Source organism: Palaemon carinicauda, chromosome 15, assembly GCF_036898095.1.
Source record: "Palaemon carinicauda isolate YSFRI2023 chromosome 15, ASM3689809v2, whole genome shotgun sequence".
NCBI lineage: Eukaryota > Metazoa > Arthropoda > Malacostraca > Decapoda > Palaemonidae > Palaemon > Palaemon carinicauda.
The window spans coordinates 119,475,386-119,499,400 of record NC_090739.1 but is presented as its reverse complement, the minus strand read 5'-3'; the positions used below and the strand labels follow the sequence as shown (position 1 = coordinate 119,499,400).

At 42.5% G+C, this 24,015-nt stretch overlaps 1 long non-coding RNA gene across 1 annotated transcript in view; it reads left to right on the top strand.

Moving 5' to 3' along the window:
• The first annotated feature begins 3,990 nt into the window (after positions 1-3,990).
• Positions 3,991-24,015, top strand: part of LOC137654367 (uncharacterized) — a 29,137-nt gene continuing 9,112 nt past the window's right edge. Inside the window, exon 1 of the long non-coding RNA XR_011046618.1 lies at positions 3,991-4,067. This is a non-coding gene — a long non-coding RNA (uncharacterized lncRNA). The remainder of the gene's footprint in view (positions 4,068-24,015) is intronic.

Below are 24,015 nucleotides of genomic sequence, written 5' to 3'. Positions count from 1 at the left end.
GGCGGCCAATCGTTCCGGTGCCAGACATCTGAATTTGGCGAAGACTGGGGGTCCCGTCTTCTTGATGTGGTGATAAATACCGTGCTTGGCAGGAGCCCTGGCCGTTTGGCGAAGTTCTGGACGGAAAACTTCCGGGTACGATGTGAGGAGGTGGGTGTAGGCATCCGTGGGTGCGCTGATGTGGAGAGCAAGGTTGGAGGGGGCGGGTTGAAGAGGTGTCGACAAGTACGAGTTTGCCTTGACCAATCGTCAGTGGGTGACATCGACCAGAAGGTGGAAATGAGAGAGGAAATTCGCACCAAGGATTGGCAATGTGACGTCAGCAACGAGAAACTTCCAATTAAATTAACCGTTTCCAAACGATAATGTGAGGTTCTCGTAACCGTAGGTGGGTATCGCAGATCTGTTGGCAGCTATCAAGCAGACGTCGGCTGACGTAGACAGAAGAGTTCCCTTGGCAAAAGAGAACGAGAAGCACCCGTGTCTACCAAAAATCACACGCCTGTTCCTGCATCATGTAAAAAGAAAAGATTAGAAACACGGGAGGCCACTGCCACGAGCGATGGCCTACTTACACGTTTTTTGGCCACTGACAATCCTTGGTACATTTCTTCGCAATTGCCCCGAATCTGTTGTGGTAGTAACAAAACTGCGGCGGATGGGAGACAGTAAGTGGCTGTAGAAGTCGTTGGTTGGGGTCCGAGCGAGTGGTGGGTGGCTTTGTCGCCGCTTCGGCACGTCACGTGGTAGGCGTGTATGTCCTACTGCATTCACATCAGCTTCAATTGACGTTGAATAGATGTCCTTTTCGTCACGAGTGGAGGCGTTGATGGAGGCCTTGAAGTGGCTGTCCATAAGGGCGTCGGCTTTGGTCATCAAGTCCTTTATGGGTAAACTATCGACATCGGGTATGGCAGCGCGTACAGGTTTGGGTAAACGGCGTATCCAAAGGGCACAAAGTAGGTTCACCTCACAAGGAGAGCCGTCTGTGGCAGGTTGAAGGCGAGCGATACTGGTCATTTCCCTGAGAGCGAGCAAAGCCCTTTGGTCCCCCAACAATTGTTGAGAGAGCTTAAAAAGCTTTGCTATACGGGTGGTTGGCGACGGCGAGTACTGCTGCAGAAGGTATGTTTTGAGGGTGTCGTACGCTATTGGGGTGTCTCCTTGTTCACAAAGCCAGTCGGATATTTCCGGGAAGGTGTCCTCGGGTATCGCCACAAGAACATTATCTGCTTTGGTGGTTGAGCGAGTCACGCCCTTGATGCGAAACTGAACTTCTGCGCGCTGAAACCAAGCAAATGCCTCTCCGCTGGCGAATGACAAAAGTTTAATGGGGCAGCGGCAGCACCAACTTCCGTGGAGTCCGCCATAGTACTAACGACGGAGGGGTGAGGGGGGGGGGGAAGGCGGGAGGAGCGAGTTGACCTCCGGGGTCACCAATGTTACGAGCCGAGAGAAGGTTGTGAATCATAGGCAGGATGAAAGCAACTGAGTATCTTTATTACAGAACACTCGCCTTTATATACAAAAACTCAATGCAACAGTAAATTTCCTGTTCAACCGGTTAACAGTTAACGGTGAGAAAAACAGACACGTTATTTCAGATGTTTTTAGTGCAAGGGGAGAGCGAAGATACAAACATAATATATACACAAAATGAAATGTCGTTACTATGTCAGATCGTGTGACACACGGTTGGTACACAGGTCACTGAGAACGTGTCTGACCTCATGGCGTATCCTATCTTAGTTATAGAACTTTCCAGTTGACCTCGGTTCTTAGTGTAGGGATGCCATGAGTAACCTTCACTTTATATATCTTGTTGAGTATTGCTCATTCATTTGATTTTGTGCTAACTTTTGTTTTAATTTATTCGCATTTTTCCATGTTATGATGTCTGTTTCCTTGTTGTAATTTTGTTTAATAAAAAAAATAGATAATTATCCCAATTCCTATATACGTCTCTTCAATCTGATATGTGAATACATATATTATTGATATTTCGCAAAAGGTTCCAGTAAGTGAATTTAGAGGTGTTGATTATGCCAGAGATATTGAAAAGGGTAAGTTAAACTATGAGTTACATAGGGAAGCAATATTAGTGAAGGTACGTATTTATTCTTGTGCCTCGAAGGTGAAAATTCCCATTTTAATTATTGCATACGTCACTGCTCCTTTCCCCGCTTTCATCGAAATTGTCTCTTAAAGTAATTCCCTGTCCATCATCTCACCAGGGTCACTGGGACGGATCCGAAATAGAGCCCAAGAGTAAGGATATGGCTTTAGTAATGACAAATCAAAAGTAGAGCCCTAAAATATTTCGTGTGGAGTTGTTTTCTATGGACAGAAGAATCTTTCCCCGGGTGAAGATTTGCGAACTGCCGCACCAAATATAATTTATCCCTGGTTTGTATGTTTTAGAGCGTTGGCACTCCCATCCTTCAGAGTAGATCTTGTTGAATGTTGAAGGGACGCATTCCCGGAACAGTTTCCCACTCTCAAAAAAATTTCTCCCTAAATATTACTATTTATGATTTCATCCTCGTTATTCCTACTTACACTTGTCACCTTACAAAAATCTAGATTCATTTTAACTTTATTAATATGTAAACCCTTGACAACTGATTTCCCTATATTTTTTTCTCTCACTAATAAGCATTTTGATTACCTGCAAAAATCAGTTCTCCCATAACCTACACAATCCTCTTTCTTAAATTTCGCCTTTGCTCTTATATCTACAACATAGTGTCCTCTGTGAGCTCTCATTTCACTCCTTCTGTTACTAAAGATGGTGAACAGCCAGGGGAATATAACACGACCTTGTCTCATATCTACTTTTGCCCAAAAAAAAAAAAAAAAAAAAAAAAAAAAAAAAAAAATGAGGTTGTATAGTAACCTCAACATTGCCTGGTCTCAAAATATATATTTATAGGTTCGTATGCGATTTAATCAGCGTTTTCTCCTAGTTTTATTCCAGTCTTATATCGGTCTTTTATGGACCAATTACTTATTTTCGTGTCCTCGTTCAATCCAATGTATATTTTTTTACCTCATTATCCTCTTAATAATCTAAAGATCTTTATAAATTTAAAAATTTTCAAGTTTTTATACTTAGTTTCATATATAATATATTTTCGAAATAATCAATCATAATTTTGTAGCATATATATATATATATATATATATATATATATATATATATATATATATATATATATATATATATATATATATAAGGAATCGTAAATCTATATTAAATATAAATAACTTGATAAAGACAATATTTTTTTGTGGAAACAGTGCAGAAGTGAACAAAATAAATGAAGAAACGGAGTAATCATCGTGCCATTAACCAAAGGCTTACACCTGAAAACTTGAAGCTGCTATATATATATATATATATATATATATGAGAGAGAGAGAGAGAGAGAGAGAGAGAGAGAGATGCTTATAGCTTCAGCTATTATGAGCAAGGTCTATAGACCTTGATTATAGCCTATTATATGTCTGTCACAGTCGCTCTCCCTCTGAACAATATGGGTTCCGTCAATTAATTATTTCAGGACGGATTTCCGGTCGTGGGTATCACATATCAATGCAGAGTGTGTTTATTGCTCCCTGGTTTCTACGGGCCAGCATATACAGGATATTGCAGCCTATGTGTGTCTGTGTTTGTTTGATCTGCATGTGCATGAGGGCATATGAATGTGTGTGCATTATTTGTGGGAATGGGTGTCCATGTATTTGTTTGCTTGCATAAAGATTAGAAAAAAAATCTGGCAAGAAAATTGGTTCATGGTATTTCCTCCATCTTATCGTAAAACCAACTAAGTTTATGCGTATTTATTTCATGTTTTGTTTTATCTGTATATCATGGTATTCAAAAGAAAGATACGATTAAATAATGGTTTTAAGAAATGTTTGCATATTCCAATATTCCTAACAAATGTATTGTTCCGCAATCTGGTGTGACTGTGACCGTGTGACGTCATGACACTGACACTACACCTTGCTGATGGAGAGAGAAGAAAGCAGGGATACACCTTTCCTTGGTTACGACATTTAAGGTAATTAAATGGTACACGTTTTCTAAAGGTTGGCGTAGTACAGTGAATGTCAGGTCAGGTTAATAAAGTATCTTGATTGATGTTTTCAAATGAAAATTTATGGATATGTAGTTTGCAATGTGGGTAGACCTATTCCGCTTCGAGTCGGTAGTCATAGGGCTGGCCATTTTACCATTATATAGATTTTAAGACCCATGTACTGCGTAAGTCATGTGTTAAGTACAATGAATATCACTGTAGTTTTTAATTGGCTCCGGAGCTCTGAAACAATTTTGTGGCCTCTGGTTCAGAGCATTCTTCAATTATATGTTTTCCCCTTTGTGAAATTATATTTATATTTCGAGTTATAATGCTAAGTTGCAGATTACTGGGATGCTGACGTATTTTGAAGAATGGTTAATGAATGATAGGGTACATTAATTCATAGCAAAACTAGAATTTGCTATGCAAAATTTGCTTATGCTGGCTAGTTTGCCATTATCCCCTATGTCTAAGGTAGCTTAAGCACAATATCTTATATCTAACAATTTTACTTCTAGGAGACTGATTATATGTTACTGCCATACCTTAATTGCTTTTGCCAGGTCTTCTGTTTTTGTATGGCTTAAGCATTACCAGTGTTTTTAACAAATTAAGAAGTTCCCAATATTTATGCACAAATTCCAGGACATTGTTCCACAACAGCCGCTGTTTTCCTACCTTCCCCTTTATTGTCAGCATGATTAACATCGCTAATTATGTATATATATATGATACTCTTCATTTTTTAGACAAATACATAAACCATATATTTTTACTACGCGTTATCTTGTGTTTTATGCCTTTCTGACCATGATAATTAGGGCAAACCACCAGTTTTCGAGGTTTTGGACTAACTTATCTTAAAACAATTATGGGGAGCCCAGTGGGAAAACCCGCTTTTGGATGGGAGAAATGACAGTAATAATGTAATGGTCAGAAATGCGTAATGACTTCAAGATTACCAGTTGGAATATTATATGGTTTGTGCTGTAATTTCAAAAGTCATGCCCAAAACATTAAATTTTAAAAGTGAAACTAACACACGAACACCAGCTAACATAAAGTTCCCACCTAATCTAACCACCAAGGGGGTCTTTGCCCCCTGCGAACTCTCGTAGACTGCGTATCCTTACCTAATCCCCTTTACACCTCCGTATCTTTACCTAACCTCCCTTACACTGCTGTATCCTTCCTTACCTTATCTCCCTTACACTACTGTATCTTTACTTTACCTCCCTTTCACTGCCGTATCCTTACCTAACTTCCTTTACACTGCTGTATCCTTATCTTACCTCCCTAAGGCTGCGTTTACACCAACCGAATCGAATCGATTCAATTCATGGAGAATCATCCCTATTCATGATTCGTCATGATTCCCCACGTTAAATTCAATGAAATCGTTTACACCAAGCGAATCGAGTCAATTCAAATCATGGAGATTCATGGCGATTCAGAAGCACTGATGCGCAGGGTCCCATTTTTTCATCAGTCGAGGCGAATCAGCCGAGCAGGAAGCATATATATATATTATGTTTATTCACATTATATTGTCAGTGATTTTATATATTCAATTCATTTATTTACTCTCCTTTATTTAAAACACGTTTTGTCAATCATCCGTTCTATGCGTTCAGCTCTCTCTCTCTCTCTCTCTCTCTCTCTCTCTCTCTCTCTCTCTCTCTCTCTCTCTCTCTCTCTGCATATTTGAGTATGTAAATTACCGTACGTTGCAGTTTGTATGCCCGCAAGTCATCTAATTTCATACCTTCTTCATTCTTCTTTTTCAACGCCTTTCAACAAGCACTAAGAAGTCATAAAACTTCTTCGGATTATTGACCAAATCTGGGAACAAATGTCCAAAGCTCCCAGATTCAGGTCTTCTTGAATTTATTGGATGCACCCATATAATCGTTGCACTTGCCTCCGCCTCCGTCTACGCTTTCTCAGCCACAACAACAATGCTATTTCTGCAACAGCAAAGACGTCCATACTCCCCGAAGGCTGCCTTGGTACTGAATGATGTGTTAATCAGATTCAGTAGGTTGGAACTATACTGATTCAAAATGACTCGAGTCAAATGATTCTCCATGAATTGAATCGATTCGATTCGCTTGGTGTAAATGCAGCCTTACACTGCTGTATCTTTACTTTACCTCCCTTTCACTGCCATATCCTTACCTAACTTCCTTTACACTGCTGTAATCTTACCTTACCTCCCTTTCTCTGCTGTATCCTTACCTAACCTCCCTTACACTGCCTTATCCTTACCTAACCTCCCTTACACTGCCTTATCCTTGCCTAACCTCCCTTACACTGCCTTATCCGTGCCTAACCTCCCTTACACTTCTGTATCCTTACCTACCTCCCTTTCGCTGCTGTATCCTTACCTACTTCCCTTTCGCTGCTGTATCCATACCTAACTTCCCTTACAGTGCTGTATCCTTACCTAACCTCCCTTACACTGCTGTATCCTTACCTAACATCCCTTACACTGCTGTATCCTTACCTTACCTCCCACACACTGCTATTTCCTTACCTAACCTCCCTTTCCATGCTTCATACTTACCTACCTTTCACTGCTGTATCCTTACCTAATCTCCCTTACACTGCCGTATCCTTAACCTCCCTTACACTGTGTATCCTTACCCTCCCTTACACTGTGTATCCTTGCCTTACCTCCCATACTGCTATTTCCTTACCTAACATACCATTCACTGATGTAGACCTTACTTACCTTTCACTGCCGTATCCTTACCTAACCTCCCTTTCACTGCCGTATCCTTACCTAACCTCCCTTACACTGCCGTATCCTTAACTAACCTCCCTTACACTGCTGTATCCTTACCTAACCTCCCTTACACTGCCGTATCCTTACCTAACCTCCCTTACACTGCCGTATCCTTACCTAACCTCCCTTACACTGCCGTATCCTTGCCTAACCTCCCTTACACTGCTGTATCTTTGCCTAACCTCCCTTACACTGCTGTATCCTTACCTAACCTCCCTTACATTGCCGTATCCTTACCTAACCTCCCTTACACGGCCGTATCCTTACCTAACCTTCCTTTCACTCTGTATCCTTACCTAATCTCCCATACACTGGTATTTCCTTACCTAACCTCTCATACACTGGTATTTCCTTACCTAACCTCCCATACACTGGTATTTCCTTACCTGACCTCCCTTTCAATGCTGCATCCTTACTTACCTAACTTCTATAGACCAGTATTATCTTATTTCAGACCAAAATAAATAACTTTTTATACTATTTCACTGCTCCTCTGTTTTAGCAAGTAGTGGGCCACTACTTTATTAAAGTATTAATAGTAGGTATATTTACTGTGATCCTTACCTTAAGTTTGGAAGGGCTGAGATTGATGGTCCTCTGTAGGTTGTGGGAGCATTGGTTTTGCCCCTTTCACATATGGATGATGGTATAATTTTTAGGAAATTCTAGGGTTGTAGCTTTACTACTGATAATGATAATCTCTACAACTTTTTTTTAATAATGATAATCTCTACAACCTTTTTTTTGTTTTAGCATTGAATGAGTAATATTGATCTACCTGCACTGCATCTTTAACTTTTATCAATATGACACAACTTTTAGGAATGGGTAAAATGTGAATTATTCTTTATTAATGCTCAATCAAACTGTTGGTGGTTGAATATTAGTAGTGGTGTGCTATATTTTCTAAATAGGAATTCTGGTACTATCATGAACAAAAGTTCGTTCCCTTAGACCTCCAGAGAGTGAACACGAATCGTCTGACTATGAATCACCGAAGCTTTTGAACAAATAATTCATGGAAAACCCAATAGATGGAGCACCGCAAGGACGTTGGAAACAGAGAGGAATAGGAAGTATTTATTTTTCTAAAGCATTGAGTAAAGTCTCCATAATCTGACATCGTTAGATGATTTTGTTGTTTTTGACGTTACTGGGTTTGCGGGTAAAATTTGCAATTAACGAAATAAGCTAGATAAATATGAGAATAAAATTATGCTTACGATGTCAACATTCTTGAATTGGTATTCTCATATATTATCGTATCTTATCAAGAAACATGACTAATCATGGGTCATTACAAAACATTTTAACTTAAATGTGTACGGAAGTGTTTCATAATCTGCAAGTCGCCTATCGTAAAAACGAAATAAACATTTGTTGAAGCAAGTCGGCAGGTTTTTTTTTTTTTTTTTTTTTTTCCACTTGTGTTATTAATGTAACCACAAACTGCAGTTTTATATGCAAATATTTATAGATCTGTCATATTTCGTAATTAGGCCAACATTCTGAGCGAAGTTGGGCGACATGGGGTATGGCACCCAATGCCAGTTTTCGGACACCTGATAATACTGAATTTTTTGTAATTTCATGTATATTAAGTCATTATGAAATATAAAGATACTTTCACCATAGTTAATATTCAGTAGCAAGAGAAAAAGAGCTGACAAATATTCAAAGAGAGAGAGAGAGAGAGAGAGAGAGAGAGAGAGAGAGAGAGAGAGAGAGAGAGAGAGATGATGGAGTAGCGTTTAGTTTCTGTTCTACATTAACGACATCGTAAAACAAGCCTCATTTTACTACTTTCATATTATCAGTTTGTCAATAGCAAAGCAGATATACTTAGTTTCGAGAATAGCTTGGCATTTTTCTACGACGCTTTGTTGTCGGAAATTTGTGGTAAAGTAGTTTTCCAGTGCTCTTGTATGTATAGCTAATGGGAATGCGTTAACGACCTTTTTTATTGTTATTTTATGCTATTGCAGGAATTCAATTTCTCTATCATGGAAAGTAAGTGGCAGGGTTTTTTGACATTTCCAGACTCATTCTTGTCATATGAGAAGGATTACTAACCACTAGTGGAAACCTTTGCGAGTTAGGTTAGCTAGTATACAACCCATCTTAGGATGCATATTTCAACTCAAACCAATTCTATCAGTCTTTATTTTTACTTCATGGGTCCTATTTTAAATAACAGATATTGTGTCTAAAGTGTAGTACTCCAGGTCTGTCAACTTTATTACTATCTTACTTTATTACTTAAATTTTTCCTTCTTTTTTTGGAATTAGCGTATTCTTTGAATTCTTTTTATTTAACAAAAACAACTTCTAGTAATATTTAAAATGTCTTTTCTTTACAAAACCTAAAGATAACTTTGACAAAGTTATTCTTAAAAACTCTTTATTGTTTTCATACAGTGTGTTATACAATTCCTTAGCAATTCACCAAGTTCATTGTTTCTATGTCATTAATTTGATTTTGACATAATCACTTTCATTGAAGAACATAAAATTATTTTTGCTCTGAGCTTTATATCATGCACGATCTTCCAGAACATTTTGTATTAATTAGTAATGAAGTAAAAGGGAGTTTACTAAAAATCATATTTTTTGTTAATATTTTATTAGTATTTACACACAATCCTTCAGTATGATGTCCAACCTCCATTTGCATCGATGACCTCACGCAGACGATTGGGTATGGAATCTACAAGATTTATGCAAAGTAGCGGACGTCAACGGACACTCTCCCACAGATCATTGGCTTTAGTTTCTACTGCCTGGCGGGTACGCTGCTCCCAACGTCCCATTCCCGAACCATCATAGCCCAAAGGTGTTCAATTGGGTTCAAGTCGCATCCTTTTGATGGCCACTCCAAAACTTCAATTTCAGGAGGATCCTGTAGCCAGTTACTCACCACGCAGCTCTTATGAACGGGACTTTGATCGTGGACAAACTTTATTAAACCAGGAGCAGGAACTGCCTTTGTTCGAACTGGTGGAAGTAACACTTGTTCCAGGATTTCGACGTATTTTTCTCCTGTGAAGGGGCCATCGATCTTGACAAGTTCGCCAGGACCATATCCCCACATCCATCCCCAGAATGATAATGCCACTCTGCCACTCATCTCTTGGTGATGGATGTGATTCTCCTGATAGCGTGTGTTAGGTCGCCGCCAACAATATCTAGCTCAGACTGCCACTGACTGAAACACCTTCTCATCAGTAAAGATTATATTTCTCCAATAATTTTCGTCATGCGGAAGGTATTCCAATGCAAACCCAAGGCAACATTTCTTGTGTCCAGGAGTGAGCATTCCTTTGTATGATGGGATATGACAGTGAATCCCTTTTTCACTGAGTCTTCGTCTAACGGTCATGGGATGGCAGTTTAACCTCAGATTTCTAGTATGCTGAGCCGACGTCCTCATAGGATGCATTTCCCAGGCTGCTACAATCTGGGCATCTGTCCTGGGCGAGGTTGCACGTGGCCTTCCACTTCGAGGCCGTGTTTTCACGGAGCTCTCCTCCTCCCACCACCGGGCGATCAACTTCCTGACCATTTTGGTGCTTCTCCCAATTTGATGAGGAATGTTCGCCACTGTCAATCCACTTTCCCATAATCCGATAATTCTTCCTCGTTCAGCAATCACCTCTGTGGAATTTGCGCGTCCCTCAGGCATTGCTGTTATGATAGAATGATAAATCTATATACACAAATATATTAAAGATGTCAACTTCATTATCTCAAATACTGGAATAAAAGCGTTGTCTATAAAATGATTTTCGTGGCTCTAGTCAATAACAGCAGAAGGTAGAGTGTGTAACAAGACTCGCTGCAGTGTGTCTGAAGTCACCTCCTACGAAAGGTTTAACTTTCACCACCCTGGGTAGTTTTATAAACTTTGGTGCAGATGGTCATGTTTATTTAGAGTGTCAAATCTATAATGTAGTTTGTAGATTAAAAGTGTTCATGACCATGGCATTCTAAATTACATTACCAATACTCACAATTGGTCTAGTAAAAAATATAATATTTTTTTAGCTCATTTACATTGTCGTAACCTTATGCCGCCTATCAAATTACTAAACAACAATTACTGAAAAGATTGTTTAATTTTTACGTAATTTAGATTGCCACTTTCCCAGTGACATACACTCTTTCATATTTTGTTCCTGTTTTTATTTCTGTGCTCTTAAAATATTATTCTGACTTTTTTCAATCTTGTTACATATGGAAATATTACATTCGTGGAAATATGTAAATTTTATATTATATTTTGAAAAAAAAATAAGTATGGTAATAATTTTAGTTTATAAAATCCCATTCGGTTGCCATACCCCATATCGCCCGCCTTCGCTCAGAATGTTGGCCTAATTACGCAATATGACAGATCTATAAATATTTGCAGTTGAAACTGCAGTTTGTGGTTACTACATTAATAACACAAGTGAAAAAAAAAACCTGCCGACTTGCTTCTACAAATGTTTATTTCGTTTTTACGATAGGCGACTTGCAGATTATGAAACACTTCCGTACACATTTAAGTTAAAATGTTTTGTAATGACCCATGATTAGTCATGTTTCTTGATAAGATACGATAATATATGAGAATACCAATTCAAGAATGTTGACATCGTAAGCATAATTTTATTCTCATATTTATCTAGCTTATTTCGTTAATTGCAAATTTTACCCGCAAACCCAGTAACGTCAAAAACAACAAAATCATCTAACGATGTCAGATTATGGAGACTTTACTCAATGCTTTAGAAAAATAAATACTTCCTATTCCTCTCTGTTTCCAACGTCCTTGCGGTGCTCCATCTATTGGGTTTTCCATGAATTATTTGTTCAAAAGCTTCGGTGATTCATAGTCAGACGATTCGTGTTCACTCTCTGGAGGTCTAAGGGAACGAACTTTTGTTCATGATAGTACCTTGGGTGATTGTGTTCATCTATTTGTCCCTTGTTGGTTTATTCTACAGGTAATTTGTTTAGTGTATTAGATCCTTGAAGAAAAAAAAACAATAGGCATGACATCTTTAACATAGGCCTAAACCACCCAATAAGGCTTAAGTAAACATTACAACTTCCAGACTATGGAGGACACGATTGAGAAGTTGGGATTTTAGGGTAAGGTTGAACACACATTGAATACAATACACTATTTGGGAAAAGGAGGTGTTCATAAATTTTGTTACAGTCTCAACATCCAATATTCATTGCTCATAATGTAATATTGCAAAAACATTCTACGATGTATATGGATACACAAAAAACATAGGGATGTCCTAGGCCAGGTACTATGTCAGGCCTAGCTAGCCTGAACTTTTCCCCCACGTAGTGAGACCTAAGAAAATGCAAATGGGATAAAATTAGGTGGGTGCATTCTGACATGACTCTCCATAATCTTGCTGGGAACGTTATATACAATGAAAATCAGTCTCTTCACAAAAAGTTTAAAGCAACCCTTTCAAAGCATTACTACACATTACAGCCTGTTATTTAAAACAAAAAATTGGGCTGTCTCATATGGCTAACCAAGATTTATTACTTTTCTCTACCCTACCAATAATCTAAATTACAGTAATGTGTACTAACTTAACCTAATTTAGGATGCTATACCTTTACCTAGCCAGACTAAGCCATCCCCACAACATCTAATGTGACTTACAATGCTGTAGGCTAGATGAAATAGAATTATAAGGATATAGCCTACAGTATTCCAAATTGACATAAATGCTGTAGATTAAATAGAATTTTGGAATTGTATCCTAACTAGCCTACCACACGACACAAATCCCTGTTAAACTCCTAACTCAAACAGTTATCAAAGCTATACTGTATTATACAAAGTTTTGTAATTTTGAAGAATTGTGTACTTTGGTTCATCAGAACTTTAGCTAAGACACAGCTGACAAAGATTCACAACATAAGGGAACTATATACTGTAAGATAGTTAAATATTCTGTCTAAACTGGATTTGCTTATGAGAAGTGGTAGATTTTGTTCTCAATTTAAAGAATCAAAAGAATAACACTTTACATGTCTAGCAAAATAGATGTGAAAAACTGGTCTTTTTGCTGGTTTAGAAATCAATGGTGAATAATTGTCTCTATGCCGTTGTCATGTGGGTTTAGGATCTTTTAATCTCTCGACATATTTACTAGCAGAACTTTTGAACTGGATGCAACTCCAGAAAGTTTTATGCTATAGGTCTTGTAACAGCCTTTTTCTATATCCTTTCGAGTTACTAAATGGCTGATGTGTTGGTAGACATTCTAGCCAAATATGTGAACCATGTAGTTTTCTACTCGCTAGCTTGTGTTTTATGTATTTTTGTGCATGATTATTTACGCAAACCACCCGTTTATGAGTTTTTGAACTCCTTATAAAAAGATGATTATGGGGACCCCAGTGGGAAGCCTGGGGTTTTTTGGTGGGGAAATAAGAAAAAAGTGATTTGTAGTAATAATAATGATCAGAAATGCAAAGTAGACACAAGATAACGGTTTTTGTTCCGCTGCGACTCACTACTCAAGTAAAATCAACATTACATCACTGTTCCTATGTTCTCGCAAGTGGTACATGTCGAGCTGTGCTCTCAAGCCCCGTGGGTCATTATTTCGGAGAGGTATTTTTAAACTTTAAATAATTATTGCTCCATCGTGGCTCGCTACACTTGCAAAATTAACATTACATCTCTGCACTCGGAAGCCCCGTGGGTAATTATTTCTGGGTTAATTGTTACCTTCACTCGAGCAACAATATCGATGCACTGAACGGAGTGTATTTTCATCATAACCAATTGCTGACATAAATGAAATTACACTAAATTTAAAAAAGAAATTACTCTAAATTTTGAAATAGATAGTACTCTCTCTTGGAGAAATCGTGATGTGATGGTGGTGAATCTGTAACTGAAGGGGAGGGTGGGGAAAAAAATGGCTGTTGCAGAACAGTATCCGGCACCTTATGCATAAATATTTGGAAGCTCGTAATTGGTCAACAAAAACCAGGTAAAGATTACGTCATACCATAAACCTTTCTGGGTTTGTTCAGGATGCAGTTGCTTCTGTGACCTACTGTCCTAGCCTGATAGTTTATCCAGGCAACTCAGAGGCATTCTCACGTTTCCAATGCAAGAGCACTCTAGCTCTTCAGAGCTCCTAAAAGATCTTGCCGGCTGTTTCAGTGACTGGTGGTACCAAAGGTGAAAGCTATCCTTTCACCTGAGATTTTTGCGTAATACAAGTGATTTCTCAACTTCTATCGAGCCAAGAGATTCAAGCTCTTATTGAGTCTATTGCAGTGCCAAAGGCAAGTTTTCCTTTAACCTGAGAGTTTTGCTTAATGTAAGCTACCTCTCAACCCCTTGTGAGCCAAGCTTGCAGCACAATTCAAGCTTATAGTGAGCCTGTATCGCGGCACCAAGGGTGAAAGCTTCCCTTCACCAGAGAGTTTTTGCTTAAAGCAAGCAATCTCTTGCTTCCTCATGACGTTATTCATGCTCATCGTAAGTCAAAATCGTGCTGCCAAAAGTTGAAGATAGCTTTTCATCTGAGAGTTGCAATGCGAGCCAAGTTCACAGCTAGCCTGCATAAATGATGCCAAAGGTGAGAGCAATCCTTTCACCTGAGAGTATTTCTTGAAAAAGTGATCTCTCAATGCCTTGCGATCCAGGCTCGTGGCACGTTCCAAAATCGAAGTGCTATCCAGGCTCACAGCGAGCCTGAATCACACAGCTGTGACATCTCCAAGTTAGGTAGAGGTAACGAGCCAGGCTTCCACAGGTACTGCTTTGAGTCTGGTAGAGCTCACAAGCCAGGCTTGCAGACCTGTGGCTGATCGCAGACCTGTGTGGGTTCGATGAATCCATCACGTTCACCACTTTCAGCGTTCACATAACGAAATCGCAGAGCATTGCTCAACAGTCAAGGTGACCGCTTGGCTCACCCGAGCTCTTGCTCTCTACTTAGTGCTCTTTGAGCTAAACATCTAAGAGCTCAAGAGTTGGTTTATTTATTGAGAATGATTGAGCCTCTGATAGCCAATTGTATGCAAGTATGTGTAAGCTATCCAGCATTCACATTTTAAAGAGGGTGTTTATTAAAACAAATTCTCTCTAGAGCCTGAGTCTCTGCTGCAAGGCAAGAGAGAAGGTTATCAGAAAATTTGAATTTTTCCTTCTAAACTCTCTCTTTTAAGATTACATTAAAAATCACTAGTTTGCTTGTACCAATTCCCAAAATTTCAAAACTTGGTTATTCAGAAATCGTGGGTTTTGGTAAAATTGCAAATTGGTTTATATATGTATTTATCTCTCTCTCGTGAATTATACCCTAATTATGCATTTAGCTCTTAAGAGTAAGTGCAAAGAAACTGTAGAATGCAGCTCTTCAGTACAGTAGTACTGTACATTGGTAATGCATTTGCATGGCCTTAACAAGGCAGAAGATTGATTCCCCAGTGGCCTCGTGTTTTTTAAGTTTCATCAAATGCATTCAGTTTTCTTGAAATCTTTATGCATAGAGGCTTTTGTACAAGCTATTTTTCGCACATTAAAACTATCTACCTCGGTAAAGTAATCCCAGCTTATGACAATCGAACGAAAGGAAATGAGAATTTTGTTTAAATACTGTTATTAAAGACCGTTTAGTGGGAGCTTCAATGGATTCTTACTGTATTCCGGTCTTTTCTCTTCCGTCGGAAGAAATAGGGTTAGCCAGACCTTCATCGAGGACGAAGAAACTACATGAGTTGAGTGCTGTTGAATTTCCTTAAGCAACCCTCGATTGTAGTCTTTTAGCTCTTTCTGCTCGTGATCCTGGTAAGAGAACATTGAAACGACACCCCTAGGCAAACAGCTCTGAAACGGTTACACACATCCAATGATACATACATCTCCAGAATGTTTTCCACCATTGCTTGTTATTGCTGATATATTTTAAACATAAAACTTGCCCGCTGGTTATATAAGAATGGATAAAGTCCCTGGACTCCCGGCAGAAATTCAAAATCTCGTGGCAATCGCAGATATGCCAGGTGTATACTAGCACCCTCGTGGTAGACAGGCCGAACTATTCCAACCAATTCAGACCTTCTCTGTAGCCATTGTTGGCTGGAACGATTGGATTTCACTCGCATCTTACTTTGATTTGGACTGTTTATTTGATGTACACTGTCTTTTGGTTTTGGCTTTCGCTTTATTGATTTCTCTTTCATATTATCTTGAAATCTTTGTTGTTTTAGGCTTATTTACATAGTTTTGACCCTTGTTTATGTTTTGATCTCTCTCATAACTCTTCAATATGGCCAACCCCTCCCCTGTATATAGGAAGTGTATTATAGGATGTCATACTTGTCTTCTTTAAGCTTCTTTTGATCCTCATACGATTTGTGTAAAATGTAGGGGTAAAACTAGTAATTTTGGGGATTGGTGCGAAAAATGCTTTTCTTTGACCGAAAGTGGGTGGTTAGCTTATGAGCGCTATACTCAGAGACTAGAGAGAGACAGAATTAGACGCAGTTCTTCTCGTTCTGTAGATTTAACTGTATCTAATGTCATTGATCCTAATCCTTCCCCTGTAGTGGTAGATCAGGAACCGAAGGAACCTACGATGAAGGATATGTTGTCCGCGATTCAAGCTCTCGGCGAAAGAGTTGAATCGTTAGCGGCGGACAAGAACCCAATTATGTCCGAAATCAATTTGCTTAAAAGTTGTCGCACAGGCGACCTAGCAAGTGTGAAAAGTTTGGCTAATGTGTTCATTGTTGTGGAGGGTTCCTCTGCGCGATCCTGTCGTCGCCTAGCCTAAGACCTCTTTCAAGCTCCCGAACCCATGGGAGAAGTAACGTCAAACGGCGAAAGGGAATGAGAGGCGTCATCACTCGCGCAGATGTCCCCTCAAGCGTTCCTGCGGTCGTACCACAGGTCGCTCACCCTCACCATAGGAAAGGTGAGGTTAGTGCATTATCGCCATCTTCGGATGAAGTTACGCGTGGCGAGGTCTGGCGTCAAGCCTCTAGACCTCTTAAGAGAAAAGCACACGCAGTGCTACAGCAGTACGATTCTCGCTCGCAACAACCTGGCTGTAGCCATTGGGATACACCTGAGCATTTTCAGTCCCTTGGCGAGTGTTCACCTGTGAAACGCTCTGACGGGGGTTCTTAAATAGATAAAGGTTTGGTGCAGTCAGATTCGGAGCTGATCCTTGGTTCTGGTGTTACGGTTCATGCACCGCCACTTCCATCAAACTGGTGTTTGTCTCCCGAAAGTGGGGAGCGATTTGGAAGCGATGAGGAAGGCGAATTTGCATTGGAAGAGGCTGCATGCGTGTCGCCTAAGGGTGTTGGGCCTAAAGCAGCAACTCTCGTCGCTTACGCAATCTTATCGGCCTGCTGTTGGCAGTGGGGTTGGGCATCATTCCTCCGTTTTAGACCCGTTGTCGCACAGGCGGCCTGTTGTCTCCGGTACTGACGCGTTGTCGCCCAGGCGATCTCCCAGCCGCAGTGTTCAACGACAAGTTGAGGTGGATGCGTCTCAACAGGGACCTGCTTCTCAGCATCAATTGACCGCTCATACCGCTGAACGTCAGTCTTCCAAATGCGACGACGTTCGCCAAACAAAGGAACGGGCCGCTAAGCGGCAGGACGGAACCGGACGCGATACGAAGCGTCAGCGGCAGGCAGACGTTACGCGTCGGTCAACCCATGACATCACGGAGCGTCAGCGTCAGTCAGACGCTACGCAGCAGGCAACCCATGACACCGCACGTCAGTCTACTCATAACGGCACACGTCAGTCATCCCATGACGCCGCGCGTCAGTCTACCCACGACGGCACACATCAGTCAACCCATGACGCCACGCGTCAGCCAATCCATGATGCCACGCGTCAGTCGACCCTTGTCGCCTCGCGTCAGTTGGATACTATTCCACAAACCGAACGTGACAACAAACGCAAGGCTAGTGAACGTCATGCAGATTGGAATATAGATCAGCGCAAGCGCACCCACTTCAGCGCTGACGCATCTACACAGAAACGTCGCATTTCTGAACAAGGCACTGCTGCGACAGCTGATTTTTCAGACAAGGAGCCGGATGAGGTTTTCTTCCCGGGAGAAGAGGATAAACCGCCTCAACATTCGGTGGACCTCAAGAATTTAATGCTGGTCTTTACGGAGCTATTCCCAGACCATTTTACTCCTGTAGCCAAGCGTTCTCCGCCTTCGGAAGTTATCCTTGGTAAAGCAGCAATTGTGTCTATGTTCACGAAGATGGTACTCTCTCGCTCCTCTAAGAGGGCGTTAAAGTTAATGGGAGTGTGGATGGATTCGAAGAAAGCCCTTGGCAAGACGTGTTTCGCTTTTCCTCCTGCCAGACTAGCCTCCAAGTCTAGTGCCTCGTATGAGACAGGGGAAGTCTTAGGCTTGGGAGTTCCTGCCTCTGCCCAGGGAGATTTCTCGAGCCTAGTAGACTCATCTCGTCGGCTAGCTATGAGGGAGACTAAAGTGTGGTGGTCTAAGTCTGAGTTCGACAATCTGTTGAAAGGCATGTTTAGGGCTTTCAAAGTGTTTAACTTTCTGGACTGGTCTCTAGGAGCCTTGGGGAGGAAAGTGTTGGAAATGAAGGGCACTGACACTAGTAACCTCATTCAACTAATGTCATGCATGGACAAGGCAGTTAGGGACGGTTCAAACGAATTGTCTGCCCTATTCACAGCCGGAGTTGTGAAGAAGAGGGCAAGTATGTGTTCTTTCCTCTCCATGGGGGTCACTCCTTTTCAGAGATCGGAGTTACTTTTTGCGACACTGTCTTCTGCGCTATTCCCGCAAGAGTTGGTAAGGGAAGTTGCCACTGTGCTGACCCAGAAGGCTACCCATGATCTGGTTGCCAAGACAGCTAGGAAGGTGATGCCTACTTCTTTCCCTTCCCGTAGACCAAAGGAAGTTACTTCATTTTCACAATCCACTCGGCCCTTTCGGGGTAAACCTGCCGGAAGAGGTAACTTCAGGCCCGATGGGAAGAAGTCCAAGAAAAGAGGAACAAAATCCAGTCGTGGCAGAGTCTGACTGCCCTCTCCTTCAGACAGCAGTAGGGGCCAGGCTGAATTACTTCTGGCAGGCCTGGGAGAGAAGAGGAGCAGACCCTTGGTCTGTTCTTGTTTTAAAGGAAGGATACAAAATCCCATTCTTCTCAAAACCTCCGTTAGCCACAAATCCTATGGATCTCTCGCCCAAATACAGAGAAGGACCAAAGAGGCAAGCCATGCGGCTTCAGATGTCTCTCTTGCTAGAGAAAAAAAAAACGATAGAAAGAGTGAGGCACTTAAAATCGCCATGGTTTTACAACCGGTTCTTCTTGGTCCCCAAGAGTTTGGGGGAATGGAGACCAGTTCTGGATGTAAGTGCCCTCAACAGCTACGTCCAGGATTTGAAACTCAGAAAACCGTGCTGGCAGCAGAAAGGAAGGGCGACTGGATGGTATCATTGGACCTCCAGGACGCTTGCTTTCATGTCCCAATACATCCGAGTTGCAGACGTTATCTGAGGTTCGTGTACGGGAAGGAAGTCTTCCAGTTCCGAGCCTTATGTTTCGGTCTCAGCACAGCTCTTCTGGTATTCACGAAGATCATGCTGAATGTGGCAAGCATGCTTCACTTAGGGGAATCAGAGCCTCCCTGTACTTGGACAATTGGCTCATAAGAACCCCCTCGGCCGATCGCTGTTTGAAGGATCTTCAGCTGATATTGAATTTGTCAAAGGGATTAGGACTCCTAGTGAGTTCAAAGAAGTCACAGCTGACTCCATCCCAGAAGATTCTTTATTTGGGGATGGAGATTCAGAGTCAGACTTTTCAGGCTTTTCTGTCACCTGCAAGGATTCAATCAGCTCTCCTAAAGCTTTGTGCCTTTATAAAAAAGGACGTCAGTTCGGTGAGGGAGTGGATGAGTCTTCTGGGGACCCTCTCGTCACTGGAAAAGTTTGTGTCACTGGGGAGGCTGCACTTACGCCCCCTTCAATTTCATCTCGATTATCATTGGAAGAAAGGGGACAGTCTCGACAGGGAAAGTATTCCCATTACGAATCCCATAAGAACTCGCCTTCAGTAGTGGAACAACGTGCACAGACTTCAGGAGGGCCTCTCGTTGGAACTAAAGAGCCCAGACCTCGTATTGTTTTCCGACGCCTCAAACTCGGGGTGGGGAGCAACCTTAGGGAAGGCAAAGATCTCAGGTCTGTGGACAAAGGAGCAAGAAAACCTCCATATCAACCAAAAGGAGCTTTTAGCAGTGCATTTAACTCTCAAAGGCTTCGAGAGACTAGTCCTAGGCAAAGTGGTACAGGTCAATGCCGACAGCACCACAGCTCTGGCTTATATAGCGAAGCAAGGCGGGACTCACTCGAAGTCTCTTTACGAGATAGCAAGACCTCTTCTCGTATGGGCGAAGGAAAGGAAAGTTACCTTATTGACACGATTTATTCAGGGAGTCAAGAACATGAGTGCGGACAGGCTCAGCAGGAGGAATCAAGTTCTCCCCACAGAGTGGACATTGCACCTTCTTCCAGTACCTCTATAGTACAGATTGCTGATTTCTTCTTAGATCTTAGAAATACAGTAAGCATAACTTTTCCTCCTCGACTATCAAGGGGTACAGAAGTATGCTGGCAGTGGTTTTTAGACAGAGATTTGGATCTCTCCAACAATAAAGACCTACAAGATCTTCTTAGGTCTTTGGAAAGTCTAAGAGGCGACAACAAGAATTGCCTGCCTGGAATTTGGATGTTGTTCTTAAAATCCTCATGAGTGACAAGTTCGAGCCTTTGCACTCGGCCTCTTTTAAAGACTTAACCTTGAAGAATCTGTTCTTGGTTATTTTGGCCACAGGTAAAAGAGTCGGTGAGGTTCACGCTTTGAGCAAGAACATTAGTTTCCGAGACGGGAAAGCCATATGCTCCTTGCAGCTTGATTTTCTGGCCAAGAATGAACGTCCTTCCCATCTATGGCCTAAGTCTTTTGAGATTGCTAATCTCTATAATGTAGTGGGCGAATCTCTATGATGTAGTGGGCGAGGAGTTGGAGAAGGTGCTCTGTCCTGTTAGAGCACTAAGGTTCTATTTGGACAGAACAAAGAGTTTGAGAGGCAACTCAGAGGTTCTTAGGTGTGCAGTTAGGAGCCTACACTGCCTATGTCGAAGAATGCCTTATCCTTTTTTATAAGGCTCTTGATTAGAGAGGCTCACACCCAGTGGGGTGAGGCGTACCTTAAGCCGCTCAAGGTTAAGACGCACGAAGCTAGAGCCGTAGCTACTTTGAGGGCTTTTAAACAAAATTTGTTCCGTAACCGAAATACAAACCACGCTATTTACATTGGATTTACCTTTTAGCGTAGCTGAAATGGTGAGTCATTAGAATTTAACGAGGGTGTATTACCCCCGCGCTAGTCAGCGGGGGGGGGGGGGGGTAGGGGAGTGGTAGCTAGCTACCCCCCACCCCCCTCACACACCGGTGAAGCTCACTTTCACTTTTAGCTCGGACTGGGACAGACGTCTCTGTCTTTGTCCTCGCTTGGCAGCCATTGTTTGTTTTGTCTTTACTTAATCACTTACTTTTCTTTTACTCAATATATATGTAAACATTTTTTCATGTTTGTATATATATTTGAGTATAGAAATCAGTAAGTTTCCTTTTCAGAGATGTGTGTGTAGTGTACGATATCTCCGTGGAGCCCTCGGCAGTTTAGGCCACCATGGTGTAATTTTTTGGGTTGCTTCGAGTTTGACTTCGGTCTTTCTCTCTCTCTCTCTCTTGAGGTCGTTCACCCTTTTACTACGTTACTACGCCTTTTGTAGCTTCCTTCCCGTGTGGGGGGGGGGGGTTGTTACGCCGTACGTTTTGTCTCAATTAGTTTATGAATCTAATTGTATTTGTTAATTTTTCAGCTTTGTAGAACGATTCCTTTCGGAGTTTTCGTTCTTTCTTTAGTGTTCATTCTTTTTTAATTACATAATTACATAGTTACATAATTATAATTGTTATAATTCTGTTTTGGTTACAGCTCTCCTTCCGTGAGTGTAAGTGGTTGTGAGGGCATGTGCCTGTTGTGTATTTCTTGTTTTCCTTTCCCTCGGGATTCCTCTTCAGAGCCTTCCCGGGGGAATGAATGTGTACTAATGATTTTTGTTTTATTTTTTTACAGTTACTGATCTAGGCTAGTTCGTTTCTGTAATATGGCAACGGCGTGAGCTGTCTTGTTGAGGCCTCGGGATTCGGCTGTCGCTGCCTCCCCTTTGGATTTTCGTCAGAGGCGTGTCTCCTTCTACTTGAAGTACTCCCGTGACTATTGACAGCTCTCCAGTTCATTTTAGAACTCTCAGGAGGCTCCCCTCCTTGAGTGGGTAACTTTCCTTCCGAGGGAAGTTTTTCCTGTCCAGGCTTGAGTTTTTCCCCTTTTGGAGGGGTTCTTCTCTTGCCTTTTTTTCGTGCGAATGTGCTCTTGGTGCTGAGCGGTCGCACCTGCAGTTTCGCTAAAGGGGCTGGGCAACTGCAGGAGCCCCTCTTCGGAGGATTGCTTCTTTTAGGTCACTGGCTGACCAGTCTCTTCTACGAAGTGTTTCTCTTTCGTTCGCGAGAGATTACACTCATAGAGACTCCTCTTTGGAGGATTCTTTTGCTGTTGTTGCTGTTGGCCTCCTTCGCCGTAAGGCTCACCGTCCGCCTCGTCATAAGGTCCTCCCATCTCCTTATAAGGGTGATAAGAGGCGCCTTTTTGAATCTCCGTATGCAGCCTACAACTCCTTCTTCTTGATCTTCCACCCCTGGTGCAGATGGACAGCAGTCTGACCTCGTCTTCCGGACGGACAACGGTCTTCCCGACGGACAACGGTCTTCCGGACGGACAACGGTCTTCCGACGGACATCAGTCTCCCGGCGGACAGACAACGGTCTTCCGACGGACATCAGTCTCCCGACGGACGATCCCTTCGGGGCAAAGGGTTGCCTCCCACGGGGGTTCTTCCCTTGCATGTCAGGGGTCCCCTGCGTGCCCTTCTGCTGTGTTCTCTCCTGCTCAGTGTTACCGCACAGGCGCTCTCCTGCTCCTGCTCAGTGTTAGCACACAGGCGCTCTCCTGCTCATCAGCGCTTTCCTGTTCGTCAGCGCTCTCCTGTTCGTCAGCGCTCTCCTGTTCGTCAGCGCTCTCCTGTTCGTCAGCGCTCTCATGATGATCATCTCTGCTGTTCCTGTTGGTTCCTGTTACGCGCCCTGTGCGCCCACGTTCGCCCTCGCGATCTAGAACTTCGGTTCAGGTCTGGGTCAAGGACTCTTCTTCTACGCACAGGCTTCCACGCGTTGCCTTCTGCTCGCCAGCGACCTTAGAAGCGTCAACGTTCACCTACTCGTCAGCGATCTCCTACGCGTCAACGATCGCCATCGATCTGCCACGCGTATCAGTTCCCCTGAACACCATCAGTAGCGATCTAGCGCTCGCCTGCTGTGGACCACGATCTCTGGTAGCTGAGTCTTGCCGTAGATCTTCCTCCTGCTCGCCAGCGCTCACCTTTACTCTGTGCGCCAGCTTTCTTCAATCGCCAGGGCACATCTGCGCGCCCTTCTTTGCCACGCACCAATGGGCGCCAACGGTTTTCTGACTGTCTAGGATCGCCTGATTAACAGCTTGCTTCAGCGCTCACCTGCTCGCTAACCATCACTAGTGTCTCTCGCGTTGGCAATCGCCTACGCGCCCGCGCGATTCTTCATCTGCGCGCTAGCGTTTTGTTAACGCACAACCGCTCGCCAACGTGCCGTCGCTTGCCGACGTGTCATCGCTTGCCAACGCGCCTTCACTCTCCTACGGGCTATCGCTCGCCATAATGGGCTATCGCTCGTCAACGCGCCATCGCCCGCCTACGCGTCATCGGTCTCCCAACCGCCTGCGCTCACCCGCGCGCCCACGTGCCTGCGCGGCCACACGCCCATGTGCCTGCACGCCTACGCTCATGCGCGACCACGCACGTTCTCCAATGTTCGCCCGTGCGTGCCCGCGCATGGGCACTTCCACGTTCGCCCACGCGCAAATCATTGATTTACCATCGCGCGAGCGCCAGGGCGATTGCGACTGAGATTCCCATTGGG